The 20,486-nt window shown below is 51.4% G+C and overlaps 1 long non-coding RNA gene across 1 annotated transcript; it reads left to right on the top strand.

Moving 5' to 3' along the window:
• Positions 1-19,003: 19,003 nt before the first annotated feature.
• On the top strand, positions 19,004-20,087 carry LOC132012613 (uncharacterized). The gene is made up of 3 exons (XR_009402634.1): positions 19,004-19,077; positions 19,234-19,354; positions 19,967-20,087. It is a non-coding gene; the product is annotated as an uncharacterized LOC132012613 (long non-coding RNA).
• The last annotated feature ends 399 nt before the right edge of the window (positions 20,088-20,486 follow it).

The following is a 20,486-nucleotide window of genomic DNA, read 5'->3' on the forward strand; positions in this document are numbered from 1 at the left end:
GCTCAGCAGGGAGCCTGCTTCCTCCTCTCTCTCTGCCTGCCTCTCTGCCTGTTTGTGATCTCTCTCTGTCAAATAAATAAATAAAATCTTTAAAAAAAAAAAAAAAAAAGCACAATGAGACACCACTTTACACCCACCAGGATGGTAGAGTTCCCATATGACTCAGCAACTCCACTCCTACATATATGCCTCAGAGAACTGAAAAGATGTGTCCATATATAACTGTTCACTAATATTCATAGCAGCATTACTCATAATAGTCAAAGAATGGAAACAACCCAAATGTCCCTCAGTTAATGAATAGAGAAACCAAATATGGTTTATCCGTACCATGCCTATTTTATTTTATTCAGCCATAAAAAGGAATGACGTCCCGATTTCATGCTACAATACAGATGAACCCTGAAAATAGGTGAAGTGAAGGAACTCACATACAAGGCCATGTATTATAGGACAGCATTTAGATGAAATGCCCAGAATCGGCAAATCTACGGAGAACAGTGTTGACAAGTGGTGGCCAAGGACTAGGGGCGTTGAGGGACTAAAGATGTGACTTCAAATGGGCACCTGGTCTCTTTCTGGGGCGATGAACATCTTCTAAAACGGATTCTGCTGAAAGCTGCATAATTCTGTGACAATACAAAAACACACTGAATTGTATACTTTAAAATGGTGAGTTTTATGGTTTGTGAATTATACGTCGATAAAAACAAAAAGTAAGCCACGGAGCAATTTTAAGTTGGAGAGTGATGTGGTCTGTCTGCATTTGAGAAAGAATGTCCTCTGGGCCCTGGGTGGAAAACACGCTGGAGGCAGAGAAACCTGACGGTTATAGTCTTGGCGAGAGATCCTACCACCCGAAGGAAGCGGCAGTGGGGGTGGACAGAAAAGGTCAGATCAAGCAGCATATAGGATGGGGGTGCCTGGGTGGCTCAGTAAGTTAAGGGTCTGACTTGATTTCAGTTCAGGTCATGATCTCGAGGTCATGAGATCGAGTCCTGTATCAGGCTCCACGCTGGGCATGGGTCCTGCTTGGGATTCTCCCTCTGCCTCTCTCCACTCCCCCCTTTCCCCAGCTTACACATACCTACTCATGTGCTTTCTCTCTCTCCATCGGATAGGGAAGGAGGGAGGGGAGAAAAAGAGAGCGAGAAAGACATGTAGGATGGATGGAACAGGTCCAAACATACACACTCCTAACAGGTGTGCAGAAACATGACTCTCTTTATCTCTCTATAATGGAACTCCATTCTTGTAGCGGTTTTTTTAAAGTGTTCTCAGGGCACCTGGGTGGCACAGTTGGTTAAGCCTCTGACTCCTGATTTCGGCTCAGGTCACAATCTCAGGATGGAGCCCTGCCTCAGGCTCTGTGCTCTGTGGGGAGTCTGCTTGAGATTCTCTCTCTCCCTCTGCCCCTCCCACTACTTGTGTGAACTCTCTCTCTCTCTCACGCGCGCGCTAGAAGAAATACATTAATTTTCAAAAAAAGCAAATGTCCTCAAAATGTAGACCAAACTTAGTGACTTACTTCTAACGAATAGGATGTGAAGATGCATAGGTAACTTTCAAGGCTAGATGATAACTAGATATGTCTATCTCTCTCTCTGTCCCTCTCAACTACTCGCTCCGGACAAAGCCCACTGCCGTGTCATGAAGATACCCAAGCAAGCCCATGAAGACCGCACATGGAAAGGAATGAGCCCTCCCATCAACAGCCAGCACCAACTCGCCAGCCACGTAAGCGCACCACGCCAGAAGCAGAGCGGCAGAGCCAGTGAGGCCCTAGGGGAACCCCAGCCACTGGGCTTTTCAGCTATGGTTGCAGTAGTCACCGAGCAGAGAAAAGCTTCACCTGCTTGGCTTCCCTGGATTCCTAACGTACCGTGAAAGATAACCAAAGTCATTGGTGCACCAGGCACCCATGCTGAGATCATCTGTTGCGCGGCGGCAGAGAACTAACACAGCTCTGAAGCCCTACCTCTACTGAGAGCAGAGATCGTTTTCTCTCGCCAAGTAAAGGCAATCGAGTCGCTTCCCTTTTAAAAGTTAAGTCTCTTTAGGGTCAACAGGCAGTTGGTTCCAGACTCAAAGTTCAACGTCCCTATTGGGGCTTCTGGTTTTCTCTACCCTTGCTCCTCCCGGGGATGCCTAAGTCTATGTAACCCTGAGGGCTAGCTCGCTGTCCGTGGTCCTCAGGCAGCCATTTCAACCTTTGCCACTAAAGTCGCTGTGGGTGGGGTGACCTGCGATGACGCAGGTGCTCCTCTCCTGCTAGCCCTGACTTCTCCCACCAACCCTCCTCTCGCAGGCTGGGGGCACTCTGGATTTCCTGGATGCCAGCCACAGGCCAGGAACCAGCAGGGGCAGCAGCGGGAAGGCATCTCAGGCCCTCTCGTTCTAGAAGGTCCCCTCCTGCTCTGCGTTGTCTATCCCCTGCCAGTGCACGATGTTCTGACAGTTCCAAAGGGGCGGGGACAGAGGGCATGAATTGCCTTGGGCAGGGTAGGCTCACCCCATGGCCTCTATCACCCCCTGGCATTCTGGTTCCTAAGTGAAAGCTGGGGGCAGGGGGGACAGACAAGAAGCTCAACTGCTCCTTCTAAACTCTGGCTCTCCACCTTTTTGGGCTCTGCAGCTTCCTAGGAAGGAGTGCTATCCTGTGTGTTCGGCAACTACCCTCAAGTCCTTGCCCTGTGTTTTCATTCACACATTCATTTAGTCCTTTATTTCCAGATGCTCCTTGATCACTACTCTGTGCCAAGCATTTGCTTGATGCCAGAGACACAGAAAAAAACCCACTATTCATGGAGTGAGCAATTAAGAGGGACCAACATACCCAAATAATGATAGTAAAGTCTTGCATATAAAGCACAAAAATCAGTGTGTGCAGGCTTGGATACAGCAGGAAAGAGGAAATGATCACCTCTCCCAGGAAGCCTCAGGACGAGGGAGGCCAGGTCTCCCCAAGCCCACAAAATGTCAACAGAGCTTCCCCTAGAGAACAGCACCCAAGATAACCTGGACTAGAGTAGCCACAGTGAAAGAGAGAAGTCACAAGACTGATTTAAAGAGAGAGAGGCACTGTTACAAGGCACAGCAGTAGGCAATTCACAGGAGCACATCTGTAACCTGGGGAAAACCCCAAGATCCCTTTAAGAGGCTGCTCAGTGTATTAAATGAGATACATCAAACACTCAACCCGGAGCTTCATTTGCAGTGAGCTACTATGTAAGCACAATGTTAACTACTATCCCTCATTAAAGCTTCAATCTAATGTCAAAAGCCCCGAATGAGAATAAAGGTTCAGTCCTATAGATGTTTGCACATGGAGAAAGGTTAATTCAATCGGTGCATAAGCACCTACCACCTCCCTAAACACCCTAAGGTTAAGTTTTAAAAATTCAGTGATCAGCTAAGCCTTCTTGGAATTTAAAGCTAAACTGTTTCTGTCTTAAGCTCTAGATCTTGCCAATCAAAATCATTCTGTTCATAGGCTATTGTAGCTGCGTCTGCCTCAAGTCGGCAAATCCATCCCACAACTCAACTGACTTCTTTGTTCTAGGCTCTAGCTGCTCTCCCCGGAGGCATGGGTGCCATTGACGCGGTGGGTGCACGGCGCCCTGCCTTGCATTTCAGCTTAATATCTCAAAAACATTATTCAGCCTCTTAGGATACCAGCAGGATTTAAGGATGAGGCTTGGGGGATGGGGCATGAGAGGAGGATTAGATCCAAGGGGCTTGATTTATAGAAAGGTTTGTCTTTTGGGGGACTTCTTTGTCCCTCCTAGGAGAAACTAAGCCAGCCTGCAGAACTGTTTCCACTTGGTGGGAAATAGGATGGCGTGTATTAACAGAGTGTCTATGCTGTGACTGCTCTGTTCTAAAGGGTTCTCCCAAACAGTGAGGCAGTTTTGCTTTTGTGACTTCCGCCCAAAGCACCTCGTGGGGACCTCACCTGAGGGATGGAGTTTAGAATGGTCCAGGCTCTCAGGAGGCTACGGTGAGCTCCTCGTGTGATTCGAAATTTAGAAATGTGAGCCCATACTAGCCCGTTACTTGAACGCAAGCAGGATTTCTAGCATTCAAGTAAATTGATTCTGCTGGTTGTATTTCTATTCCTACCCTTCATCTTTTCAAAAAATGCAGTTAAATTTGAAAGTAGCAGCCTGTCCTTGGCCATGTTTGGAGAACCAAAGAAAAGATTTAACTTCAGCCTGAGCTGAAGTTAAAAGAGAAAAGCTGTCCCCTCCCTCTGAGGGGCTGGTCCCCAAGTAGACAGGAAACCCTGGGGAGGAGTCTTGGCTGGTGGGGAAGCCTCAGGAGATGGGGTGAGGCTGGGTTCCTGATTCTCCTGATCTCCCCTGTTCCAATGGCAGCTCCCTTCCTGCCCCGGGGGACCTATGAGAGCCCCCCCATGCCACCCTCTTTTTTTTTTAAGGGTGGGGAGGGCAGAGGGAGAGAGAGAGAGAGAGAATCTCAAGCAGACTCCATGCTGAGCATAGAGCTCAAGGCAGGACTTGATCCCAGGACCCTGAGATCATGACCTGGGCAGAAATCAAGAGTCAGATGCTGAACTGACTGAGCCACCCAGGCGCCCCCTCCTTGCCCTTCCAACACCCCACCTGTCTCTTGAGCTGGTCTGAGTGGCTTTCTTTCTGTTGGTTCCAAGTCACCATCCCTGACTAGAAGAATGTCTTAGCCCAAAGGCACGATTCTAAGAGTAAGAATTCTGGGCAGAAAGTGGGGGAAAAAACCACACTTAGACACTCGTGAAGACACTTGTCTTCCTCTCAGCAGGCCATTCGCTCCTTTGTTCATTCCACAAATATCTATTAAGTGCTTACTGTGTGCCAGGCACGAGGCATAAAAACGAATAAAGACACAGCCCCTGCCCTGCGGAGCTCCCTTCCGGCGGGGAGACAGATGGGTAAGTGGGTTGCGTGAGCGTTATGGGGATATCAGCAAGAGCCCCAACTCTGGAATTCCCTCCTCCAAGCCACCCCGTTAAAATTAACTCCACCAATTAAAGGCGTCGTTAGAAGACAATGCTGCCTGTCTTCCTCTTTATTTTTAATTACAGGGCCTGGCCTAAAGTTGTCAAACCATTTATAATTAGAGCAGAGCTCTGAGCAGGAGGCTGGGAGAGGGACGGGAAGAAGGGGTGAGGGAGACAGGGGCTCCTGCCCAGCCCCTCCCGGTCCTCTGCCTCCAGTGCTGCCCCGCTAATGGACTGGGTGGCTGGGAAGCACTCTCCGTTCGCTGTCCCCCCTGCTTCTCAGCGCACACCCTGATTATAGTCATTAGGGAGTCACCGGGAGCGACAGGAAGACAGGCGGCTGGTACCACGGTGGCCTGGAAGGGGGGAGGCGGCTGCAGCTGAGACAGGGCCAGCTCAGGCTGGAGAGCGAAGCCTGAAGAAAGAGCAGGGGGCGAGGCTCCTCTCCTGCCCTCTCCCTGCAGGGAGGCATCCATCTCGCCCTAAAACAGCCCACAGTTGGCACAGCCAGATACGCATGACGAGGACGGGGCGGAGAGGCAGCCAGCCCAGTGCAGGGGGCTCTGCAGACAAAGGGGCGCCCCTCCATCTGTCCTCCAGGCGCCAGCTCGGCTTTCCTGCACCCTGCACCACAGACAAGTGCAGGGCAGACTCCCGGCACTCGGGGCAGCTGTTGGGAAGGGATGCGGGAGGGAAAAGGCCCGGAGCTGGCTGTCCATTGACCTGGGCTCTCACCTTCGCCTTCTGCTCAGACCCGGGGGGCAGAGCTCCTCCTCTTCCTGTATACAGGGAAGCTCATGTGACAAACAGGGAGGGTGGTTCAGAGGGGCCCAGACCCCCAAGTTCCCACCCCCCACTGTCATCTACCTGGACCAAAGGGGGGTAGGATGGGGAGGCCAAGCAGGCCGTGAACTGCCCAGCACCATGGTTTCCCGCCCTCCATCGTGTCCCCGACCTGGGACCCCCTCCAAAGTGAGGATCAGGGCAATCAGGAACCAACCAACCGGCCTCCTCTCTCCGTCACCCACCCTGACCTGCCGTGGTCAGTAACAGTGTTTTGACTGAGTTCTACGTTCCTGGAAAACAGCAATTGTACAGAAATCTCCCACCTTTCTGGGTTCCCAGAAAAGGCTCACTGCCGAAAACCACGCTTCCCCCTATGGCTTAGATCAGACTCAAAGATGACCCCTTGTTTACCTAGGACAACGCCAGACACAACACCTGCAAACTGCCTCTTTCAGCTTCATAAATGATAAGCCAAACTATTTGTGCCCACTGGCCAATCCGAACAAAATGCCTGTTCACGGGACCTGACCAGGCCCACAGCTCTCCCCCAGACTTTGACCCCCTGCCCATCCCCCACAGCCTGAGTCAGCCTCAGCACCTGGGAACAAACCCTCTGTTTAACCACCTCTCCCAGGAATTGGCTGACCTCAGAGAAGAACCTTCCCATCCAGACCACCTGCTGTCCCATCCCTTGTCTGGTTCTTCTGTCTTATTTACATTCCTCTATTTAAAAAGTAAAAAGTCCTTTCTGTCTGACCCTTGAGATGCTGAGGCTCCTTCCTCCCACTGCGGTTGTCTTTTCAAATAAAGTGTTTCCTCGATTCAGCCTGATTTGGCCTTTATTTGATAACAGCCCAGGAAAAAAGACCTGCCCCCTTTCAGAGGCCATGTGTCCCCAGTGACCTCCAATGACTCACACACCTGAGCCCCTCTATGAGGAGCCTGGTTAATGGTTCATGGGTGGGAACTCCCCTCTCTCGGCTCCCAGCCAGTCTCCAGACACGCCCCTGTCAAGGCTTACTGCTCCCCAACAAAAGCAAGCATATCGTGAACATTGCTTACCAGCCACGCTCTGTGCTGAGAACCTCCCAGGCAGTTTCTCAACCCTCGTGTGCTGGGCACATTCTCAGCTATGGAAATTCACGCTCAGAGAGACACAGAGCTGATACGGACGGTGCAGAAGCAGGGACAGAAGGATGGCACAGCCAAAGGACAGCAGCTTCATGGGTCTACCCCACAGGCCTTAAAATAGCATTTTCTCCTTGCCTCGCAGGTTCATTCTGAGGATTAAATAGCTTACTATACCCACAAGTGCTTAGAATAACAGTGTCTGGCGTATGGCAGGTGCGACATAAATGCGAGCTATTGTGATTTCTAGTACTACTACAGGGACAATGGCAGGTTCCACGAAGTCAGGCAGGTTGTGCAGTGCTGGGTTAAGTAACTGGCCCTCAGAACTTACTTCTATAAAATCACAGTGTTTACTTATTATGTTCCTTGTTTATGGGCAACTACAATGGGAAGGCCACGAGGGTGGGGACCGCCGTGGGGCTCCCTCCCTGCTGTACCTTCGCCAAAGGCCTAAAATGGGTCCAGAACAGTCAACATTGTCGAATGAACGAAGGAATGAAAGAAGCCCAAGGTTTGTTCTCCTAGCCATTGTGGTCTCAGAAACCTTCTTCTGGTCTCAGCCCTGCAGCCTCTTTCTAAAGGCAACCTAACCAGTTCCTGACCCAGAAGGTAAAAACAAACAAACAAAAAAAACACCCAGTCTCTCCAGTCGCATCAGTAACAAACCCTTTATCCAGATACCGAATTTGTGGGTTCTGGAAATCTGTCACATGCCTCACCTGGTTTGAACCATTATAAGTGTTTTTATTATCTCCAGTTTACAGGAGAAACTGGGGTCCAGAGAGGGAACCCCGCTGTCTCTCCCTCCTCCAACCCCTCCCCCCATCCCAGTCTCCCACGGCTACCCTTCCCCCCAGTTCCCACTCCCCACCTGCCCACCAGACCCCAGCTCTGCATCACCCCTATTCCCCATTCCCCACCACCCTTCTCCCTGACCTCACCACCGCCACACAGTACCCAGTTTCAGACAGGGAGCCTCTGAACGGGGAGCCTGGCGTCTTCCCTTTCTGCTCTGCTAATTATCCTTTTAACTCGCACTGGCGTATTTTTGCCGTGCGATCTGCCGGTTTATTTTTATCCACCTCTCTATAATGGTATCGGGGCCGTTACTCAGGGAAGCTCCCGGCTCCGAGCTGCTCCCCAATTTACAATTGCAATTATGATCTCCGACAGAAACACATGCAGCTGGCGTCAATTTTAAGCAATATTTTGATCATAATAATTAAAAAAGTAACTTATGGCATGCATGCCTCGGATAAATTAATGTTATTCCAAGCCTCTTTTAAAAGGCATGTAAGGGAGAAAGGAGTGAAAACAGAGATGGTGCTCCAAGATCTCTGGGCGGCCTGGGAGTCTGGCTCCAGCAGCCACTGGCCTGGGGACTCCCGAATTAACTGGCACACTGAGTTTAATATCTGTGTGTCCTTCAACTTGAACGCTGCCTGTCCCCACCCCTCCCCCGACACATGTGAAATTGATGGTTATTAAGGTATTTGGATATAAACAAGCACATTTTCTTGTCACTGTTCCCTGGGCAGGTGACAGGCAGCTGAAAGGATGTTCTCCTCTCTCTCTAACTTACCGTTCTAGACCCAAATGAGAGCAGGACCTGACAGCTTGGGGGAGGGGATGGAAAATGGCCCAAATCCCTGATGTGCCTCCTTCCCAGAACATACAGAATGCACTTACACACCTGGACCCATGTACTCATTCATTCCCAGGTGCCACTACACACACACACACACACACACAAATCTACCTGCCCGACACAAGATTCATACCCACATACACCACCACACACTTCCATCCACGGACAAATCCACATAACTTACACACGCGTTTATATAAATCTGCTCTCTCACAAGTGACTCACAATCACAAAACAGACATCCCACACTTTCATCGACATGCAACACGCGGCTCACACGCGTGTACACATGAACACACACACCTGCACACACATTGAGTGACAGGCACCACATACAAAACTGTCTCTCCACAAACATGCGGTTCATAATCCCAAACAAGGCCCGCACACAGTCACACCACGAAATTCACAAACGTACATGCGTGCGTACGTGCACACACGCCCTGACGAATTCTCTCCCACATTCTCTGCTCTGCACAGGCAGCCCCACACCCCAAAGCTGGCCGGGCTGCGAGATGGTGTCAGGGGCTGATCAGCTTCTGAGGGATAGTTGGCCCCACAGAGGGAAATGTATGGACACACAAACCTTCATATGCCAGTCCAACGATTTACAGCCTTTCTAAAACCCACCTAGGGTCTCCGGATTAAGTCCCCTCATCTGGAGGGTCCCAGGCAGTCCTGGGACCCTCCCTCCTAGTCCTGCCCTCACTAGGCTGAGTGCACAGAAGGTTGGGAGTGGGGGAGGGGATGGGAAATTCCACTGTCTGTCAATAACAATTTACTTTTCCTTGTTCGTGTGATGACTATCACTACTTTGGGTAAACAGTAAATAAGAAATCTATCTTTTTAATACTAAAAAGATGTGGGGTTTGGGTTGGTTTTTTTTTTTAAGATTTTATTTATTTATTTGAGAGAGCAAGCATGGGGTGGGAAGAGAGAGAGGGACAAGCAGACTCCCCACTGAGCAGGGAGCCCAATATGGGGCTCAATCCCAGGACCCCGAGCTCATGACCTGAGCTGAGGGCAGATATTTAACTGATGCTCCCAGGTGCCCCTAAAAAGATGTTCTAGTAAGAAAACGATGGCACCTGTCCCCCACGAGGCCTTGGACATGGCAGAGTTGGGCTTCCAGGTCTCAGGGTGAGATGGTTGGCTTCAAATCCCTGCTCCGCCACCCGCTGATGAAATGGCCTTGGAAAGGGATTCATTCCCCTACTTCAAGGAGCCAGCACAGGCAAGTGAGGGGCTGAGCGCAGCATGTGGCACAGGGCAGGGGCCCAGGACACCTCATTTGCCCATGGTTTTACCACTAACATCATCTGGAAGCCCAAGCTTCCTCTCCTGTGGGATTAGCCACTTCCTTCTCTTGTCTGCTAGCTACCCCACCCCCTCCTCCTCTGCATCCCCTCCAGGGGAACCCAGTCCTCTGGACCCTCCATGCCTGTCCTTCCACAAGCCTTCTTCAAGGCAACTGCCCCTACTATCATCTACTAGGATGGGTTGGGGCAAGCTACAGAACTGGGAGGGAAAAGATGAGTTTTGATTGTGAGCTCATGGAATTAAGTTATCTAACCTCTTAGGAGCCTCAGTTTTCCCATTGGTAAAATGAGGAGAACGGTGCTTGCCTTCCCCACCAGGCAATGCTGAAAGAGACCAGGTCTGAGAATGGACTCTGAGTGCAAAGCCCAAAACACATGTCAGTTGTCATGGTAGACTTTGTCTTACCATCTGGGAGATCTCCTCTAGAATTGCAACCGCCAAGACGGCAGCCCGTGCTGGAGTCAGCCCCTCGCTCTACCACGCATACGGCCAAACCTTCCTGGTTCCGGCAGCTCCTCTCCTGCTGTCTGTTTCTTCCCAGACTCCATTCTCGGACTCTAAGTCTTCCCCTCAGGCTCCTTCCTCATCTCTTCCCTCCAGTCATCGCCACTGTCTTCTTCAGCTTTCAAGGCTGCTTTTCCCCTCCCCTCCTTCCATCTCCCCCGGCCATCACCCAAGCCTATCACCATTTTTCTGAAAAGTCACTGGCTGGTTCCCTGCCTCCAGCTTCTCCAATGGCTTTGTCCTGCTCTTGGTGGGGACTGTGTACCTTCTTCACACACACCAAAGGCAAAATCCAGTTGCTCCAGCCCCCCAGGTAAAGTCCAGATCCCTCTTCGTGGTTTCTAGTCTCCCCAACAATCTATCTTATTTTCCACCTGTGAGCAAAGTACAGGTAGGTGGCATTTCACCCAATCAGAGCAAAGAACCTACGAAACGCGCCTGCCTCAGGACCTACCTGAGCCATTGCTCTGGCCATTCCCTCCTCCCCCAAAGTCTTCTTGCTTCCTCGACCCCAAACCTATAGAACTCTGCTCTAAGTTCAATATTCTACTGGAGGAACCCCCTTCCACAGGCTTGTCTGACAGCTCCAACCCACAGAAATCCCAGGCCTGGGGTTTTCCCTTTGAAACATTTTTACGATGAAAGATTACAGACATAAGAAAATGTATAATAATGTAACAAAATGTATACACTCAATTTTTTTTTAGCTCTAGGGTTTTGTCAATGCTATAATGTACATAATTGAGTTACATACTTCTACCAGGTTCAGTATTAAAAACAGAACAAAACACAACAGCAATCCCCTGCTCACCCGCCACACGTGCACCCCCGGCAAGGCACCCCTCCTGAGGGGCAACTACTCTTACTGCTTTTAGGTAATGCTTTGGATATTTACCTCCACTTGTCTTTAAAATGTGCTTATGTTGCTACTTCTTTGTTTTTCCATTTTGGGCATTATGTATTGACTTCCCACTATGTAGATTTCTCTCAAAATCTCTCACGCGTGCCTGCTTGCGCGCGCGCGCACACACACACACACACACACACACACACACACACACAACTTCTCACCATCCCCCTTCTATGTGTTTATATCCTAATTTCTGGTAGATCACAGGGCACATGATTTGGACTACAAGGATGCCATCTGATGTCGGATCCTTTGCAGGAAGTTTACAGACTCTTCCCGGTGTCCTGAAACTTCACAACGTTGCACCTTAGTGGTAGCTACGTTCCCACTCTTAGGCACCTGGTGGGCCTTTTCCATAGGGAAACTTGAACCCTTCAGGCCTGGAGCAGCTCCAGCTAGTTCCCAACTTCCTCCTTTTTGTTTTCTCTTAGCAGAAACGCTTTGATTCAAGTGGAGGACCCCCTGAGTTACACCTTCAAAATTTTTTTTTAAAGAATTTTTTTTAATATTTTATTTATTTATTTGACAGAGAGAGAGAGAGAGAGATCACAAGTAGGCAGCCAGGCAGGCAGAGAGAGAGGCGGGGAAGCAGGCTCCCTGCTGAGCAGAGAGCCCAATGGGGGGGCTCTTGATCCCAGGACACTGAGACCATTACCTGAGCTGAAGGCAGAGGCTTAACCCACTAAGCCACCCAGGAGCCCCAAGACTTTATCTTTATTTTTAAATCATCTCTGAACCCAACAGGGAACTTAAACCCACAACCCCAAAATCAAGAGTCACTAACTCCCCAACTGGAGCGGCCAGGTTTCCTTATCTTTCAATTTCCTTATCTTTCCTATTTTCTCTGCCTTTGTCTTCTTTGTTCTGTTTTCTGGGAGACTTTTTAGACTTTATCCTCTTCTGCGTCTGTTGAATTTTTCATTTCTGCTATCGTATTTTTAATTTACACAAACTCTTTTTTTGTCCTTTTTTAGAGCATCCATTTCTTATTTCCTGTAATTATCTCCACTTATCTCGCAAAGGATACTGGTGGTAACTTTACTGTTTTCCTCTTCCTGCATAGTATGTCATTCTGCTGAATTGCTTATTGTTTGTCTCCGCCCTTATCTGTCACATTGGCCACTTTCCCATATAAATCGCAATCCTTAGTTGTCAGCAACAATTTAAGAGTAGAGCACCAAATGCTGATTGGGAGTCTTAGGAGGCGAATAGGACTTGAGGACAGTGAGATTCATGTAGGTGATTGGCTGTTCAGTTGGGAAACCCCCAACATCTGTATCTTTAAGTCTTCCCTCTTGAGCTGATGGGATTCTCCCGAGAAAACTTCCCAGGCCTCCCCCATTGAGTCTCCAGAGAGTAAAGTCCTCGCCACCCACATTCTAGGAATGGGGGTGCAGAGTTCTCGGTGCCCTATATATAGGTGTTCATTTCATACCCCCCCCTTTTTTTTCAGTGTGGTATCGAACCTCAACCTGGTATCCCCATCCAAGAGCCTCTATTTTACCATTTCTGGGAACAAATCTCAGTTTTCCGCCCCCAGGGGGAAGCAACTCTCCACCAGCACAAATTCAGGGAGGAGACCCAGAGATCAAAGTTCTCTGTTTTCAACCAAGATCCCTTATTTAGCTCCCTCCCTTGCTCCACTCCCAGTGACACCTGGGACTGTGGAGGGGCTGGAGGAGGGAGTGGATTTTCAGCTCCATGCCCCTTAGTGGTTCCAGTCCACTAGGTCCCCTCATCATTGCCTTCTAGTTTCCATACTTCTGTTGCTGATTTCGCTCCTCCCATTCTCTCCATCCTCGTGGGTTTCTGACTTTTCAAAAAATTTACAGTTATTCTGGTAAGGTTTTCAAGAAAGGCAAAATTAATTGTGTGTGTTCAGTTCACTATCTTTACTTAGAAGTTTCCATCTGCCTTTCACCTCTGAACGGATGGGCCCACGGCTCTTAATAAAATCCCTTTATTGCCATTTTCATGGGGTTTGAGGAGACACAAACCAATGGATGGTTTCAACTTGCCATCTTTAACTGGGAACTGCATTGTTCTTTATTGAACTTCTTTCTAGATATAAATGTCTTTCTCTCCACTAACTGTGAGCTCAAGAGATTCCCTTTTCCCCGCTCCCCCCCCCCGCCTTTTTTGTTGTTGTTGTTGGCCTCAGGAAAAAACAAAAACAAAAACAAAAAACCAGCAAACAGCACAATGGCTGGATATGGTAGGAGCTTCGAAGGATTTCTCACTGGACTGTGCCTTCCTGTATTTAATCTAGCTTCTCTAGACTTGACAAATGGGCATTCAACAAATATTTACCAAATATTTACTCTCTGCCTGATACTTCTCCAGGTCCCAGGCATACAGCAGAGCTCACACCTGGGTCCCTGCTCACATGGAACTTGCATTCAGCTTGGTTCCAATGTCTCCAGTGCTGTGAGCTCACTACCTCCCAAGACAGCCCACCTGTTGCCAGAAATCTCCCGCCAAAACCTGGTTCCCTGTTATTCCTGCTCCTGGTCCAGATTCCTCCCTGCAGTGCCTCTTCCTCCTCTGGACAGACCTCTAGCTACCTAAAGGTCATCTCTGACCCTGTCTTCCTCCCAGTTTTCTTCTTCAACTTCCCCCAGCCCTGGGAAGCCACCAACCCCTACCACCGTCGCAATTCTCCCAATGGCAGCCAGGATCTGGATCCTTCAGTAACTAGGAAGGTTGTGTTCAAATTTAAAAAAAAAAAAAAAAAAAAAGATTTGGTTTCTGTCCTCCGGTTCTTGGCACAGAGCTTCTAACACCCTTGGAATTTCCTGAATGCTAAGAGGACCTTTTGTTATCCGTAACTTGCCTCTCTCAGGCTTCTTTCAACCACACCTGAGTCTATGCTAAGGCTGTGACTCACAGGGAGGAACGAGGTAGTTTCAGAATGAGGGCTGGGCTAGTCTTCAGGAAAACTGACCTCGAGAGACGGAGGCCGAAACTTGCAGCCTCGATCTCCCGGGGAGGAGAGAGAAGCTGGAGCTGGATTTCAATCAAGAGGCCAACGATTTAATCAATTGTGCCTAAGTAATAAAACCTCCATTAAAACTCTGAACCACGAGGCTCAGAGAACTGCCTGATTGGGGAGCGGGGCTGAGGGAGGGAAATACACCCTGATGCCACGGGCCAGAAGCTCTTGTGCTCTGAGCTCTTCCACACCTGGTCTCCTACTCCTGCTCATCTGGCTGTTCACATGGGTCTTTTCTAATAAAACGATACTCATAAGCATACCGCTTTCAGTGAGTTCTGAGTCATTTTAGGAAATTGTTGAACCTGAAAGGGGTGTGGTCAATGTGGGAAGCAGAATTAATAGCTGGCTGGGAAGAAGTGTGGGTGACTCGGGGACCCAGGACTAGCAGCTGGCATCGGCGGTGGGGGCAGTCTCGTGGGATGGAGCCCCGTGACCTGTGACATGTCAGAACTGATCTGAACTGTAGGAGAGCCAGCTGGTGTCAGAGAACTATGTTGAAAGGTAGAAGCCGGGCCCGCATGCTGCCAGGTACCCCATGTCCCCCTCTCTCAGCCTCTAGCGCTCCCTGCCCAGCTGAAGAGGACTCCACTTCCCCAAGGAGGGCTACTGTTGCAGGGAGGGCCTCAGAGGTGAACAGCTTTCTTCCTTCTACACTTGGGAATGGCAGGTTCTGTTGCCCCTGTTCAAGGGGTTACCTTATTATCTCAACTGGTCTGTAAAACCCTTCAGAGTTTCCTAAGGCACTCAGCTCAGGGTGGGCTCCCAGGGGGTGCCAAGCCATGTCAGTTGTCGGTTGGCATGGGCTGGTTTGGTTGCTATTAACCTGTCCTTTGGGGAGAACTTCCCCTTCTCCCGCCTCCCTCCCATCTACAGGAGCCCATGAAAGCTTCCATGAGTGCTCAGAGGGTCCTCACCTGGCTTAGGCCCTAGAGCCTCCTGTTGGATGGAGAGGAACCCTCTGGATAAGCATCACACCCCCAGTGTTTGGCGGTGGTCGCTGTTTCACCTTTTACTATGGACCATACACCTGTCTGGGTGGTTGGTGCCTTGATGAGCCATGTCCCTACGAAGCGAAGTGACCTGGCCAGGCTCTCCCTTCCTGCTACACAGGACTGGGACCGCAACAGTAACTCGCATCAGCACATCGCTCTGCAGACGCCGTGTCCTTTCCCAAGCTAAAGCTCCCTTACTCCTCCAGCCCAGTGTTTCTCTCCTTGTCCTGCCTCTTTATAGACAATAAACTAAGGTTAAATAAAGTTAGGGGACAGTTAGCAAAAGAAGAGGCCTCGGGTCTTCCCACTGCACATCCCTCGAGCAATTGTTCCAGCCCATGTGATTCACCAGAGGACAGAGAGGGCCACAGTGGCTAGGCAGAGGGGAGGGTAGCAGCCCAGTCCCTCTTCTCTCTCTTCTGTTGCCAACCTGAGGCTCCTAATTGACCTACTCCAACTCAGAGGCCCATTTATGGGCCTCCACCAAGCACTGCTAAGGGTGGGGATGGCAGGGGAGAGCTAGTGGCTAGGAAACATGGGCACCCATTATCCAGCAGCACCCCCCAGAGGGAAGGCATTGGGACTGGGGGAAGGAAGCTAGCATCAGCTGCCCTCCCTCCCTGCAGCCCTTCCCTCAGCACTGCCTCTGTAATCTGTCCCCCCAGACAGCTGATTTAGAAGAGGACCAGGAAGGGTCTCCCTCAAGTTCCTTCTGGGCAAGGAATGAATGTCAGGGCTTAGCGGAAGCTTAGCTCTGGTGTCGAATCCACTGACCTGGAGCAGAGGGAGGGAAGGACAAAGGCCCCTTGTGTTGCATGCCTTCTTTTAGGCTTTGCTACCATCAGAGTCTCTGCAGGGTTGCCCCATCTGATGACCCAGTACGTCCTTCCTGCCTGCTACTTTTAGGGGCCCCGAGACTCCAAGGGCCATCAGTGTTGGTCTTACTTGTCCAAGGAACAAAGGCCAGAGTTAGATTTTTTTAAAGTCTTAACTTGATTACAAAACCTTCAGAAAAGATGAGCCAGAGATTTGCCTACGAAGTCACCTGGTGATCTATCTTCCAACACAGGTGCCAAGGCTCCTAGAGATACCTTGCTAAGAACAAGATGAGGGAGCAGAGAACATGAGGATAATAAGTCTCCTCACGGAGGACCCGGAAGGGGTGAGGCAGGGGATGGGGAGCTCTGACATGGCTTTCTGGGGACTGCCTCAGCATCGGGACCCCACATCTTCCTTGTGATGCATCAGGATGAGCTGGTGACACCCTTCACTGTCCTAACTTCCATATGATTAAGGTACTTTCCCCACCTACCTCATGTCTTAAGCCAAAGGGACATTTTAAGTGGCGCTTCTCTCTCAGAGTCCCCCCCACCCCTCAGTTCTCAGCTCTCCCCTCCTAGGGCCACCTTGCTGGCTCTCTTCCCTGAATGGCAGGGGGGACAGTCATCCACCACTGCAGGGCAGGAAGATGGGAAGGTGGGCTTGGTGGGGGAGTGGGAACTTGAGTAGTTTCCTGATTTGAGAGGAAATCTCAGGGAGACCAGATGGAAAATCTGTCTCGATTTGTACAGATAAATTACCCACACTGTGGCTTCACTGGAGGCAAATAACCCACATTCATGTGGAGAACACCCCCTTTCTATTTGTCCCCAGGCTTTCAAGAACTCAGAGGGAGTCGTGCAGCCTCAGAAAGTCAGCTCGTGGAATAAGAAGGCAGACAGTTCTGGGGAACCGGGTGTTCCCACTGGGCTATCCTGGGCATGTGCAGGAAGACTCTGCAGGCTGACGGGGAGGGAGGAAGGGTCCAGACGCCCCTCCATCAGCCTCTTCATTCTGTTCCACAGGCCTCTTCATCCCACACAGCCTGGAGGAGTCACCCTGGCCCTCCGCTGGGGTGGTGAAGAGAGGGCAGGGCCACTCCACAGCCTAGCAAGTGCCATTTCCTCAGGGACTAAATGCCATCCCGGGTCCTCCTAAGGGATCTCCAGAACCACAGAAGGACTGGCTGGATAGAGGAAGCCCCCAGTCCTTGTACAACGGAAGAGGACAAGGGACTTGCTCAGGTGACAACAGCGCTTCGCAGAAATGACAGTATCTGGTCCTAGACCCACCCCTCGTCCCCGCCCCTAGGGCTCTTTCCAGAACTGCTACCTGAGCAGGTGGCCCCTCAGATGCGGGTCCCTGGCCCGGCTCATGGGCGTCCACGGCCACACTCACAACCCCCGCACGTTGGGGTGGGGAGGGCGCACATTCCGCAGGAGCTCTAGAGCCGCACGGAGCACCGCCTCGCTGGCTCCCCCCTCCCGGCTGGGCCCGGCTCCAGCCCTCGCTGTGCCCTGGCAGCTGTCTGCCGCCGCCAGTGAAGGTGATTGCTATGTTTGCAGCTCCTTTCCTTGTTTGGAAAGATCTGGAGGCAGGTGAGGCTGGAGGGGAAGCGGGACTGACAGGTTGTGATCAGGCTGCTCCGGAGAGGAGTCTTGGGAAGACTGGCTGGTGGCTGGAGGCTGTGCCCGCCTCTGCACCCCGCAACCCACGCCGGGCGCCCCGCCCTCGACGACCCAGTCCTGGCCCCCTCCGGGCTCCGCAGGCCCTCCCGCCGCAGACCCCAGCAGAGCTCGCCTGGCCCTCCTTCTGCTTCCGACGGACCCCTAGACAAACCCTCACCCCTGCTAGTGGCCCGCCCCCGCCCCCACCCCCACCCCCGCCCCCCCGGGCGGTCCCTCCTGGTGTCTAAGGCAGATCTCCGCCCCGGCACCACGCCCAGTCTTCGTAGGAAGGCGCGTTCTGCTGTCGTGCCGATCCCTTTCCCCGCACTTGGAAGGACCCACCTAGACAGACATCAGTCACGTAGGGCTTTTTCTCTGCGCCTGACAAGGCAATTTGTGAGGAGCAGGGCTTTCTCTCCGGCAGGATGCTAAGTGGGAGCCGAGGAGGTGGGTGTGGGGGTGTTCTAAAGAGATACCCAAATTAAACATCCAATCTGCCATGTCCTGTGTCATTCAACGCGATTCATCTTCTCCCGGGCTCCCCGCTGGGACGGCTCCCCCAAGCCGGGGACGTGGCGCCGCGGTCTTTAGCAGCACTGTTTATCCGCCTCCTCCGCCAGGAGAACAAATGGACGCCCCGCGGTCCCCGCCCCCCCACCCCCGCCCCCTTGTCATTCATGGAGCCCGCGCTCCCGCGCTCCCGCACTCCGCGGCTCGCGGAACTCCCGCCCAGGCTGCGGGCCGAGCGGGCTGAGCGGGAGCCCATCTACCGGGCGGGGTGGGGGGCGGGTGCGTGGGAGGAGGGGTCTGGGGCTTTCCAGGGACCCCCGCAGCCGCACAAGGGCTCAGAAGCACCTCCTCCACCCCCCCCCCCACACACACACCGCCCACCGTCTGCCCCAATGACGCGGCGGGGGGTTGGGGCCCGATGCTCAGGGTTGTGTGTGTGCTTGAGTTTGTACATTCCAGAACATGGAAGGGACTCTATAGATTCTTCTGGGCCTGCTAACAGGCTTCCCCCGCTGCTTCCCCCCAGCTAACTGCACCCCAGACCTGCCTTGCCTGACTTCATGCCAAGGAGGAAGGGCTCTGGGGCTCAGAGGATGCACTGCCAATCCCTTGGAAGCTTTGGGGGTTTTTGTTTTTGTGTGTTTTTTGGTTTTGTTTGTTTTGATGAATCTCATATTTGCATTGTTGCTTCCCAAACTCTGAGGTCCTGGGGCTCACTGAAGAATGTGCCCATAGACCTGGAGGAGGCGCTCTGCCCAGGTTTGATAAGATGAAGATGGTTTCTAGTGGAAAACCAAAGGTGAGGGCCTCAGAAGATTAAGGGGGAAAGCGGGGTGTGTGTGTGTGTGTGTGTGTGTGTGTGTGTGTGTGTGTGTGTGGCAGGAAACCCTGAGAGTCACCGCATGGCTACTCCAACCATAATCAGCCTCAAGGTGCCCCCCTCTCCCTTCCCCAGGTCTAAGGATTTGCCAGCAGGCTCTCTAGAGCTCACTCTGTCCATCCCCCTGCATGCAGCTGGACCTTCCCCTAAAGCAGCACGGGGCTGAGTTCCCTTTGAAATCCTGGTTTGTGCAAAGGTAAAAGCAGCAGACACCATGGGGGATTCCAGGCTCCCTCACCGGGCATGGAAGCTGATTTCTGATTCTATACTTTTTGTCCCAGCTTCTAGTCTCAATTCTGACACGGATTTTCTCTATGAATACAGATGGCCACACATTCTCTTTCTTCCTCAGTTTCCTGTTTCCAGCAGGGAGTTTGGATACCTTTGCCTGTCCTTCCAGATTCCTTTCTCCTTGGTCCCCCCCTCTGGGTGCCTGCCTCCTGGTTTGGGGCAGCAGTGAACATGCAGAAAGGGAATCCCAGAAGTCAGTGACACAGGACAGGTTCAGGTACAAAGGTCCTGTCCCTTTGTCCTTAGAAGTTCATTGACACTTAACTCAGAGAGACTAGACTTCTTTTAAGCTTCTCCTGGGTAACAGGCCAAGGAGGTAGGGGAAGCATTTTACCTAGGGCATATTTTGATTCGGAGGGGTGGTGACTTGGTGACTGAGAAGAGGCATAGCAAGCTCAGAGACCAAGTGTCTTGTCCCCCAGGCTGGGGTCCCCCTGCAATGTTCCAGAGCTGCCTGTAGGAACGAATGCCTTGTACCCCCGAGCCTCTTCAGCTGTTCCTTCAATGCCGCCAACAGGTCCTTCTAGTGGCAGCGGTGACCAGTGGTTGGGCAGGCCCGGCCAAGTCAGTGTTTGCGGGCTGGTTGCGAGAGGAATGATGAACAGGTCCGCGTGGATGGAGAGGTCCAACACAAAGCTATGCTAATTCGTCATAAGCTCTGCCTGCCGCCTTTTATATATCAACCTGAAATGTAATTATCTTTATGGCTGGCAGAGTAAATCACCAGTATGTGTCAAAGAGATTTGCTCCTGTGTTTTATTACGTAATATATTAGCTCTACAGTTTTAAGATGTCATTACTTGGCTAATCACATGAAACGTTTTCATGAGCAAACAGTTGCACTGGCAGAAGCTGGGGCCAGAGACCTATGGCGAAACCCTTGTGGGAAATGCTGAGAGGTCCCAGGAGGTCATTTTTTTCAACCCTCTACCTTTAGGCTTAGCGAGGTCTAGGCAGGCAGGGGCCTTGCACAATTTGAGGACTCTGAGAACAAGGAGTTGGAGCAACAACTGTTTGAGAGAAGATATCCAGATGAC

Source organism: Mustela nigripes, chromosome 1 (assembly GCF_022355385.1).
Source record: "Mustela nigripes isolate SB6536 chromosome 1, MUSNIG.SB6536, whole genome shotgun sequence".
Classification (NCBI taxonomy): domain Eukaryota; kingdom Metazoa; phylum Chordata; class Mammalia; order Carnivora; family Mustelidae; genus Mustela; species Mustela nigripes.